Here is a 12,787-nt window from a genome sequence, read left to right as displayed (position 1 = left end):
CTGATTGGTCGGTGAGGAGACCGCCGACGCTGTGCTTGAATGAGCATTTCGGGAGTTGCTAGGGCTTGCCTTCTATTGTCCGGAGGTGAAAACTGACTTGCATGTCCCTTGATCGCAATTGCGTCGCAAGGAAAACTTTTAGGGTGCTTTTCTCGAAACAGTGATTTCCCAGACGTCTCGACATGCTCTCTTTTAAACATCGATATCTCCGCAGCCGATTATTTTTATAAGATGTGTTATATATCAATGTAAAGCAGAAAGATTAGGAAATTATGCCATGCAATTTTCAAATAATTGACCTCACCCGACTTTAGGATCATTTTGTTGTAGCGGGTCACATTTAGAGGTGGGTGTGACCAAAATTTGTCACACCTTTCCCGAATGCAATATGCCACTAGAAGATAAGAATGCTAGAAAGTGAGGTATGGACTTACAAAAGACATCCACCAATGCAAACATAGTAAACACAACTACACTTCTTGTCATACATCTACAAAGATGCCAAAGGAAAGGATGGCTAAGCAAAAGGTATCACAGTTATTTCAAACAAGAAATGCAATAAATGGCATAGAAGAGAGAGAGAGAGGAGACCCTTTCTCCATGGTATCCTTATTTTGCTGTTTCACAAAGAAATTGACCCTTAGTTGCAATCCTCGTAATATTTCAGATACATGTGGCCACAGTCACATCTACGATTACCCTCAAATAAGATATTGCAATGGCAATGGTAGGTTAGCATGGTTGAGCAAATAGCATCGGTAATCCTGTTCATGAAATACCAGTTGGCGTAAGTGTACAAATATTCAGGAATAAAACACTATTGTTTACAAATATTTTTGTTTGTTGTTGGTTTGTTAATAAAGGAATTCACCCACAGACCAATGTATTTCTTTCATCATCCGTTCAGGTCCAGGCAACTCAAATTATCTCCATTCACTAGGTTATTCCCACTTTCTCTGTACTGTCTCACCACCTCTTTTCTTCTCATAGAATGCTTATTGAATGTATTCTCTAGGTTGCACTACACTTAGAAGTACAGTCTGCCTATGAACATCAACAATAACAACAAAAACAGTGGCGTATTTGTTAAATTACAGATCAGCAGTTGTGATCTTACAGATTTCATTTTTGTAGAGGGAGACAAATTGAAGGAAATTCACATCTCAACTTTGCCCCCTCTGATTGATATTCTCTTGCTTTCAACGAAATTTGGCTGATGCTGTCAGTGAGTTTCAAAGACTAATAACTTTGTTTTAAGACTTTCTTTTTTTTTTTTGCTGTTACATTATACAGTATTTTCATCATGGCTGGAAACATAAATTGTTCTGAAAATTTGATTTATTTTTTCTCTGTTTGTTTAGAGCCAAACTTTACAGGAGTTATGCAGGTGCAAACAATGCATTCACCCTGGCTATTTCATCCAGTGGCAAACAGGAAATTCAGTACGAGTGTACTCTGGGTATATACTGTACCAAGAAAATATCCATTACAAGTCAAACTGTGGTTCAAGAGTAGAGACCCACTTGTTTGTGCTGTTGTTCTTATTGTTGTTACTCAAATGGCTACTAAGCTTTTTGACACACAAACTTGTCATGGCTGTCAGTGGGGATCTAGCATATCTGTCCCTGTGTGTTGCAGAAATTAGTGTGAGGATAGCCAGTAATAGCCCATTGCATTTGGGAACGATATGTTCTATGTGTTAAAAGGGCTAGGGTGAGTTTTGATTACATGATGCAAGGGAATATGGTAGGCATTTGTTTTTCCACCTAACAAATTGGATCTCTGAAAAGATGAGTGCATAAGATAGCATCAACTAGAGGGCTCATCACAGTGTTTGAGTTGAAATATACAGGAGAATCGTTATCGTAAAGAGGTAATATATGATTATAAAAAAGATTCCTCTCATGACAAGGTGATTCTGTACGTTCCAAACCTTTGTACAGTATTTCATTGTGTTTGTACCCTAAGATACTGAAAAAAAACCCTGATATAACAAGGAAATTGCCATGGTTTCTTGGTCCTCATTACAAGGTTCCCCTCAGCCAATAGATGGCTGCAATGGATGATTTAAATGTTTATGTTGCTTCATACACCTATCCACTGCTCACAGGTCCATGGAGGGATGGTGACAACATGACTTGGCCTCATTCTGGAATGTAATGGCTTGTGCATGCGTAGTGAGTCTGTATTGATGAACATCAAAGACAATGAAACTGCGTTTGCATTACCTATCAAAAGGGACATCGTATTGGCATTTTCCAGTGTGAGCGAAGCAAGCAGTACGATAGATCATAGAAGAGGAATTTTTGAGCACGTATGTGATAAAATCTTTTGGTTTTGGAAGCTATGTTGTGTAAGTTTATCCTTTGTGATTATAGTTATATTCTTCAGTTAAGCTTTTTTTCATAATAATCCATAATGTCTATTATATATATATATATATATATATATATATATATATATATATATATGTATATATATATATATATATGTATGTATACACTCACACACATATACGTATATATGTATATATATATATATATATATATATATATATATAGAGAGAGAGAGAGAGAGAGAGAGAGGGAGAGAGTGTGAGAAGGGGTCGCGACCGTTTTCAGAACCAGTGTAGTTCCTTCATTATCTATTCAGTGCGAGAAGACAAGGGCATTCATGGACGTAGCTATTTCAACGTCAGGTAGTTTATTCCCAAGCTCATTTTATGTATCACTTCACAACCGTGATGAAGGTCTTAAAAAGACTAATAGCTTGGGATGAACTAGCTACGTCCTTGAATACCCTTATCTTCTCACACTATATATATATATATATATATATATATATATATATATATATGCATATACATATGTATATATATATATATATATATATATATATATATATATATGCATTATATTATATTTGCTTTCACTGAGGAATCTTCATCGTCCACTTCAATCAAACAATGGAAATTATTGACGGTAATAAATGATGTGTATAGAGCTACCAAGTCTCACGCATTCTGCGTGAGACTCAAGCATTTAGGGGCCATCTCACGATCTCACGCATGACACCCATTTTTCTCACGCATCGGGCGAAGTCTGCAACTTGGACCTATATAATGAGCATAGCTCAAAATATTAAAGTGATAGTTACAATTGAAGGTATATTTCCCTTTTGTCTTTCAAAATAAGTAAAAAATAGTCACTTAAGTATGCACCTGATCGCACCATTAAGAGCTAAAAATTGAAAAAGCTCCCTACCGTGGGAGGCCACAGAGGGGAAAAACCCCTCCCACACCCTCGCTCGCGCGCACACCATTCGCATGCCGAGATGCCGAGTCATGAAAATCTCACTCATAATTTTTTTTTTAACTTGGCATCCCTGTGTGTACTTACAAATGAACTTCGGGTGCACTTTGTTTATAACATGAACATAAAGCACAGTGGAAAGTTAGGAGACATTTTGACACAGCAAGAATGTCATATTTGAAGATGTACCCAGACAACAAATCATTCGAAATCATTCAGATACTGAGGAAATGTTGATTGACTTTTAATCCTCAAAATGTAAGTGTCTGCCAATGTAGACATTTTCCTGTAGCTTTTCTTGGGTATGCGTCCTGGGAAGGGATATTAAAGCCACTAATTACTATTCGCAGATGAAAAAACAAACCCTGCTCCATTTCTTCAAAATAGTTCTAAAATGTGAGTTAGGGATAGAAACAATCAGTGTAAAAATGTTAATCGGTATGTAATAGTTCTTAGATTAAAAACATTTTTAGAATAAACTGTCTACAGTTGCTTGAGTATGGATTTATTGAGAAAATTAGTCATGATCCCCTTATATTTGTGGCATTATTGAGATTTTTGTTTTTCATCAGGTAGGATGTTTTGTGATGCAAATGAACTACAGCTGTATACATGTGCATCAGATTATGTGATAACTCGAATTTAATCACTGGTCCCCGATGGTTAAACAGTGGCTTCAAACTTGCCCTTGCAGGTTAACATGCATCTGCAAACGATTTTCATTAAAATCTATGTGACTATGATACAGAAAATTCTAAAATCGTGTTTTAGACCCTTGATTTTTCCTTTTCAGCCGATTATGAGAGGTGCGTGTGTACTTTCGTTTTGTGATGATCTGAATGGTATTCTGTTTGCAAATTGAAGTTCAGGGTTTCAGTATGGCGAATAATTTGAACTGTCATTGAACTGTATATTGTGCAGGATGTGGGCATTTTATTGCCCGGACACGTGCTTATGACGCATGAACATTATTATCACGTGAACATTATCATCTACGTTAGTGTGTGTGTGTGTGTGTGTGTGTGTGTGTGTGTGTGTGTGTATGTGTGTGTGTGCGTGTGTGTGTGTGTGTGTGAATGTGCGTATGTGTTTGTTGCGTATGTGTGTGCATTCGATCGTGTGAACGGAGTGGCATTTTGTGCAATTCAAAAACAATATTCAACGGTGTGAAATTTTTCCCACCATTATTTGCACAAGAAACCGTAAGTTGCATTGTCTTCCGAATCTGACTTAAAGTAGGCCTACATGTATTTTGAGATTGGTATGCCATGTTCTGATAAGATGCCACATTTGATGCCAGACACACAGATGCCACAGTTTTCACGACTGTTGTGGACCATCTGACCATCGGAGGCTCATCTGTCAGGGCCGGCGCAGTGTTTTCAAGTGTGGGGGCCCACGTCCGGGTTTCATGAGCTAACAAGCAAAAACAAAAACAAACAAAAAAAAAAAGGTCCTCAGCTCATTCTCTCCCTTCCCATTTTACTGCCACTTACGTACTTCCGCGTTAAAAAAAGTGTGGGGGCCCAAAGTGATGGCACCTTGATATTCCTTTGTATTGTGCACAAAAAGTGTGGGGGCCCGAGCCCCTACGGCCCCCACGGCTGCGCCGCTCCTGTCTGTTACCCCAAATGCCAAAAATTTCCGACGAGCTCCGATGAAATCTGATCCGACAAGCTCCAGAGACTCATATCAACCGATTTAGGATTGGTGTATTGCGTATTGTGTACATGCAGAGTTTTTTGATGTTATGCTTTAAAAGTTGGTACACCTAAACTGTTGTGTCGAGTTGAGTGACACTGATGAGAGGACACGATGATAGCGACACAGGGGCGGATCCAAGAATTCCGTAAAGGGGGGGGGGGGGGCGCAAAAATCTTTCTGGTGCCACTTCCGGGTTTAATCAGCTGGCAATAAGCAAAAAAAAAAAAAAAAAAAAAAAAACGACAAAAGCACCCCTGCAATTTTCTGGTGCCACCATAATCGAGGATTATATTTTCTTTGTATTTCTTTTGTTTTAGGAAAAATTAAAAAGAGAGCACCCGGTGCGCTAGATCCACCACTGCGACATGTCATAAGGCAGTTAAAAACACATAAGCCCGTATTCTACCGTAGACCAAGGTTTAAACCCACTTTAAACCCACTTCAAACCCACTTTAGACCAGGCATTTGGTTTATTTTATTTTATTTTTTTTTTTTTTGGGGGGGGGAGGGTTTCAGAACGTACGGGCCATAGCGTTTGTTAATTTCGTTCGCTATAGGACTCATTGTGTGGAAATTTTGGCAAGATATGCCACCGACAAATAGCGTAGATAAATCTTTAGAATTAAGGCTATCATATTCGGGAGGGAACAAAAACCGCGTTCAAAACTCGAAAATTCCGTTTCGTATAGTAATCAAAAATTAAGCAAAAAGGATTTTAGTTTCAAAATTGTTTGTGGAAAAATGCTCTATGCTTAGTTCCTTCATCGGATGATCGTGCCCCATCGGATCACACCCGACAATTCTGACAACGACATAGTTGACCAACATAAGTCGAATTCATCAGACTGCGATCAGATACACTTCGGTGGGTGGCGGGAAGCAAAAAACCAAACAAACAAACTTTACTTCCGACTAGTGACTGATGAGGGGAAAAAAATAAATCTGTGGATCGAGGGCATAAGCGTCCGATCAAAACAATTCACGACGCAGAGAGCTACTTGACGCAATGATGACAAACGGCATATGGGGCGTCAGACTTTCTACAGGCTACGTCTTCTCGAAATCTCAAGTTCCTTTTTCAACACGATATTGGGAGAGAGGAGAATGGTCAACGCAGCCGTCGCGTGGTCTTAACGTCCGCGTCGCAAATCTAAAGCTCCCTAGTGACGACATCATGCTGTCACTTTCGTGAATCTTGTAATACCTTCGCAGCAAGTTACTGATAAAGGCCCTCGCACACTTTAACGACTTTCCATTGTACGGCGGACTGACTTTGTATCTGAAATAATCAAGCATGTTCATTCTGAGGCTATTGTGATTTATTTCGGATCCAAAGTCGGTCAGTCGTGCAACCGAAAACGTATTATCATATAAATGGGCATGTTATGCTTTCTGGACACCCCGCCCGACGTCCAACATCTCGATCACATGTTTTCAAGGGGGGGGGGGGGGGGGGGGGATGATCATCAGCTATGTGCGGCTGTCTCGACACTTGACTACAAAGTGTTGCATGAGGCGTAGGTTCGCTGATCGCATTTGAGCAACCAAAATATATCATAAAAGTAAAAGAGGAATGGAAAATGAAAATAAAAATCCCAGTCATATTCAACAAACGGGGATCTATAGTGAACGCAGAGAAAATTCGTTCGAATGCATTATTAAGTTTGAGGGAAATCCCTTATAAAAAGAGTTGTGCTGAATAGGAAAACAACGATTTGCTTTTCATTCTCTAGGGAATGAAGATTTGATTAACCTTTTTGGAATCAATCAAAAGGATCAACAAAGTAAAAATAACTCATTTAGATATGAATACCGTGCAGCAGATACCATTAATTATATTTTTGATAATTTGAATGTGAATGAGGAAAATAAATTATATCAAGGTTCTGATTATCTAACGATTAATCAATTTCAGTCTTTAGAGATATCGAATGATAGTTTTTCATTGATGCATCTAAATGTCCGAAGTTTAAATAGCAACTTCGAACATTTACAATCTTTACTAAAAAATCCTACCCAGAATTCATTTTCTGTTATTGGGCTCACTGAGACGTGGCTTACTAAATATTCCCCTAATTCTTTTGCATTTTCTGGTTATGATTTTATTACGAATAATAGAACTAACAAGGTAGGAGGAGGGGTTGCATTTTATATTAAACAACATTTTGATTATTTTGTACACACCGAACTTAACTCCATGAATGAAATTTTAGAATCTTTGGTTGTTGAAATAAATATCCCAAAGTCTAGGAATATTTTGATTACATTGATATATAGACCTCCAAACTCCAGCAGTGCATTATTTCTAGAAGCCTTACAGGATCTCATCCATAACCCAGTTTTTGTTAATAAAAATGCTTTGTTATGGGCGATTTCAATATAGATATTTTGAAATGCCACACAGTAAATGCCTCTCAAAATTTACTTGATAGTATGTTTTCAGCTTCTTTTTTTACCACTTATTACTAAACCCACCCGAGTGACAGATAATACAGCTTCACTTATTGATAATAAATTTTGTAATATTACGCCTACTCCTAAATCGAATATCATTTTAGCAGATATATCAGACCACTTTCCAGTTTTCACATCCATCCCAGTCACCACGAAACCAATTAGTCCCACTAGAGAAGTATTTAGAAAAGTCACACCGGATAACTTACAGAATTTGAAGAATAGTCTGAATGAAGAAACATGGAGAGAAGTATATAGCACTCATGATACGGATTTATCATTTGATGTTTTTATGAATATTTTGAATCCTCATTTAGAGAAATATGTTCGTTTGGTAGAAGTTAAACGTGATTACAAAAAGTATCCTAGATCACCATAGATAACAAAATCTCTTCTACGATCTATAAACCGGAAAAACAATTTGTATTATGCAGACAAAATCAAACGTACTGAACAATCTCATCGTAAATATATTATGTATAAAAACACTCTTACAGGAATATTGCGTTATGAAAAAAGAAGTATTACGCGGATCAGATATCTTTTTGTAAGCATGACGTGAGTAAAACTTGGAAAGTGATAAACAGTGCTATAAATAAAGAAAATGATAAGTTTTGTATTACAAAAGTTGTTTCTGGTGACAAGGAAATAACAGACCCTGTGATGATTGCAGATGCATTTAACCTTTACTTTTCGCAGATTGGACATGATCTTGCCAATAAAACTCCTACTTGTCAAAAGAAATTCTATGAATTTCTTAAATTACCCAACTCAAATTCATTCTTTTTTGATCCGATTATTAGTTATGAAGTAAAAGATATCATTATGAGTTTGGAAAGTAAAAGAAGCTCGGGACCTGATTGTATTGATAACGTTATTTTGAAATATATAGCTGAGAATATTGTTGAACCTTTAACTTACATTTTTAATTTGTCATTAAGCGGTGGTGTTGTTCCGCTACGAATGAAAATTGCTAAAGTAATCCCAATCTATAAGAAAGGTAATAAGGAAGATATTAGTAATTACAGACCAATTTCTTTGTTGTCATCGTTTTCAAAATTGTTAGAAAAAGTTGTTTATTCTAGACTCCTTAAATTTCTTGATTTTTATGATATCATTTCTGATTCACAATTCGGTTTCCGCAAAGGACATAGCACTTCTCAAGCAATTCTCTCCTTTATTGAAAAAGTAGCCAAAGCAGTAGATAGGGCTCATCACACAATGGGTGTCTTCCTGGACCTCTCCAAGGCCTTCGATACCATTGATCATAAAATATTACTTCATAAATTATGTCACTATGGTATACGTGGCAAGGCCTTGGAGTGGTTCAGAAGTTACCTCTCTGATCGTAAACAGTACGTTTTTCTATCTGGTCAAAACTCCTGCAACCAATCTGTCACCTGTGGTGTTCCTCAGGGTAGTTTACTGGGACCTCTTTTATTCATTTTGTATATAAATGATATAACAAATGCTTCTAATATTCTATCTTTTGTACTTTTTGCTGATGACTCTAATGTTTTTCTTTCTCATTCAGATCCTCATATTTTGGTGGATTTGTTAAATTCTGAATTAAAGAAATTGTTATGCTGGATAAGGTCAAATAAGTTGTCTATAAATCTTCTTTAAACTAAATGTATATTATTTAGTAATACTTTAAATAATCTTCCTAATAATATAAAAATAGATGATATAGTTATAGATGAAGTTGCATCAATGAAGTTTTTAGGTTTGGTTATTTACAATAAACTTTCATGGAAGTTACATGTTAATATAGGTTTTCCCGGTCAATTTCACACTTTTGTCATTCAAGTTCCTATTCCGAGCATTCGATTTAACGCTTTCAATGCTCGCAGCACTGAATCAGCAATCAAATTCAAAATCCGGTCATTGGAATTCACTATCCGAGCATTCAAATTCACTCTCGAAGCATTCAAATTCACTATCGGAGCATTCAAATTCACTATCGGAACATTCAAATTCACTATCGGAGCATTCAAATTTAAGAGAGGAGCACGCATTTCATCAATGAGCATTCAAATTCAAGTCAAGCCGGCAACGGAATCTCGTCGGTCATTCAAATTCGTGAATAGGCAACCATGTTCCAAATAACTGCATTCAATTTAAAAGAAGTCCTGAATTTAGTTAGTTTGGGGCCGTGTATGCATGTGTTTCTCACTTGGCTTTGAATATATTGGGATTTATGATGATTATTTATTTTGCAGTAGAGGTCCACCTATTAATTGACAATTCTGAACTCGCGCTTAGCAAATAGGAATATACAGGCACATGTCCCTCGGATTGGACATAAAATGGAGGTCACACGTGCAACGGCGTAGCCAGGATTTCATCTTAGGGGGGGGGGGGGCGGTTAGTCTGCGAGGGAGCGAAGCGACCGAGCCCGAGCTCGCTCCGCTCGCTCGGGGGGGGGGGGGGGGAGGGTGTGGGAGGGGGGTGTCCCCCCTCCCACGGTAAGAACTTTTTGCATTTGGATGTTGTAAATGGTGCAATTTGATGCATGTTTTTGCGCGTTTTATCGACGTGAAACAGTCCCACTTGTTTATGGTAGTAGTTTATTTTGATGTAGATTATTATTGAACAATTTGCCTATAAAATGATATAATTTAGATACACTTCTTGTATTAATTCTTTTCACTGAATATTATGAACGCGACTAAACCCGAGCGAGCGGAGCGAGCGGAGCGAGCGGAGCGAGCGGAGCGAGCGAGGGGGGAGGGGAGGGTGTGGGAGGGGGGTGTCCCCCCTCCCACGGTAAGAACTTTTTGCATTTGGATGTTGTAAATGGTGCAATTTGATGCATGTTTTTGCGCGTTTTATCGACGTGAAACAGTCCCACTTGTTTATGGTAGTAGTTTATTTTGATGTAGATTATTATTGAACAATTTGCCTATAAAATGATATAATTTAGATACACTTCTTGTATTAATTCTTTTCACTGAATATTATGAACGCGACTAAACCCGAGCGAGCGGAGCGAGCGGAGCGAGCGAGGGGGGAGGGGAGGGTGTGGGAGGGGGGTGTCCCCCTCCCACGGTAAGAACTTTTTGCATTTTGATTTTGCAAATGGTGCAATTTGATGCATGTTTTTGCGCGTTTTATCGACGTGAAACAGTCCCACTTGTTTAAGGTAGCAGTATATTTTAGTGTAGATTATTATTGAACAATTTGCCTATATAAAATGGTATAATTTAGATACACTTCTTGTATTAATTCTTTTCACTGAATATCATTAACGCGACTGAACCCTAACGAGCGGAGCGAGCGAGGGGGTAGGGGAGGGTGTGGGAGGGGGTGTCCCCCTTCCACGGTAAGAACTTTTTGCATTTTGATGTTGCAAATGGTGCAATTTGATGCATGTTTTTGCGCGTTTTATCGACGTGAAACAGTCCCACTTGTTTAAGGTTGCAGTATATTTTAGTGTAGATTATTATTGAACAATTTGCCTATAAAATGGTATAATTCAAATACGCTTCTTGTATTATATTAATTCTTTTCACTGAATATCATGAACGCGACTGAACCCGATCGAGCGGAGCGAGCGAGGGGGGAGGGGAGGGTGTGGGAAGGGGGTGTCCCCCCTCCCACGGTAAGAACTTTTTGCATTTTGATTTTGCAAATGGTGCAATTTGATGCATGTTTTTGCGCGTTTTATCGACGTGAAACAGTCCCACTTGTTGAAGGTAGCAGTATATTTTAGTGTAGGTTATTATTGAACAATTTGCCTATAAAATGGTATAATTTAGATACAACACTTCTTGTATTAATTCTTTTCACTGAATATCATGAACGCGACTTAACCCGAGCGAGTGGAGCGAGCAAGGGGGTAGGGGAGGGTGTGGGAGGGGGAGGGTCCCCCTCCCACGGTGAGAACTTTTTGCATTTTGATTTTGCAAATGGTGCAATTTGATGCATGTTTTTTCGTGTTTTAACGAGTTAAAACAGTCCCACTTGTTTAAGGTTGCAGTATATTTTAGTGTAGATTATTATTGAACAATTTGCCTATAAAATGGTATAATTTAAATACACTCTACACTAGTCTTCTTGTATTAATTCTTACACTGAATACCATGAACGCTGTCTGTTCAGCAATCAAACAGAAAAAGCATGCACACGAGGGTGTAGATAGGGGCATATCCCCTCCCACACGAAGGTGATTTTGCGTTTTCAGACCTGAAATTCAGCGATCTGGTGCAAATTTTTTGTGCAATACTTTTTCATCAAAGTGTTAAAATCACGGAATTTAGCTCTTATTCCGAATGTGCACCATCTGTGCGTATGTATAAAGTCTCGTGAGGTAAAGCTTAGGGGGAGGGGGATTCCCCCTCCCGCTCGCGGAACTTTTGCGTTTTTAGAATTGAAATAAAGCGATCTGGGTATAGACACAGTCTACTTCTTTGCATGGCGGGGGGGGGGGGGGCGAGCAGGGAGAAGGCGTGTGCGAGTGTTATCTCCACTCTTCCCTTCCGATGGAGCTTTTATCTTTTTAAGGTTGAAATTGAGATATCTCGTATACGCATATTTGATGGAATCAACATTTGGGAAATCACAAAAAAAAAAAAAAAACTGATGGGGGGGGGGGAAGGGTCGATTAAAAGGGGAAATTCCCCTTATACATGAGGGAACCTTCAGTTTTTGGAATATAAGTCTTGTGCACTCAGAATTATTGAGAATTTTTTTTGTAAATCTAAAAAGTGTACTTAGCTAGGGAAAGAGACACAGAGGGGGAGGGTTTGGGAGGGGGATACCCCCTCCCAAGCACGAGAGATTTTGCATATTTTGAATTGAAATTCAACGATCTGGTGCACACTTTGAGTGAAATATTCAAAAAAAATATCTTATTTGATGAAAGGTTGCAAAGGAGACCCGCTTCATGTGCATGCATACAGTATACACGCATTTTTTTTCCGCCTCCCAAATCCCCGGTCCAAATCTTAGGGGGGGGGGGGGGGGGCGACCGCCCCCATCGCCCCCCCCCCCCCCCTGGCTACGCCACTGCACACGTGTAAAAGAGTCACAACTCATGCACGTAAAAGACCCTACTTCATTTCTTCATCGCAAAGAGCAAAACATCTAACTGGACCCCATATATGGAAGACCAGCTTCTGCAGCTGAATATGGGTTACCCAGTCATCTTCTTTGATGGAAAATGAAACAAACAAACAAAAATTATGCACTGTATAGGCCTACAGACGAGCATAATACGGAGGGTTGGTTGACACTTTCGAGGAAAAAAAAACACAATTTCGACTATTTTGAAACTGATACATGAGCATTTTATAAGTGTTGTTTGTTGTGTATTG

Source organism: Diadema antillarum, unplaced genomic scaffold (assembly GCF_040938485.1).
Source record: "Diadema antillarum isolate AM-2024a unplaced genomic scaffold, OU_Dant_1.0 scf00000001, whole genome shotgun sequence".
NCBI classification, from domain to species: Eukaryota; Metazoa; Echinodermata; class Echinoidea; order Diadematoida; family Diadematidae; genus Diadema; species Diadema antillarum.
The sequence above is the reverse complement of the archived record's forward strand: the minus strand, read 5'-3'. Positions refer to the sequence as shown.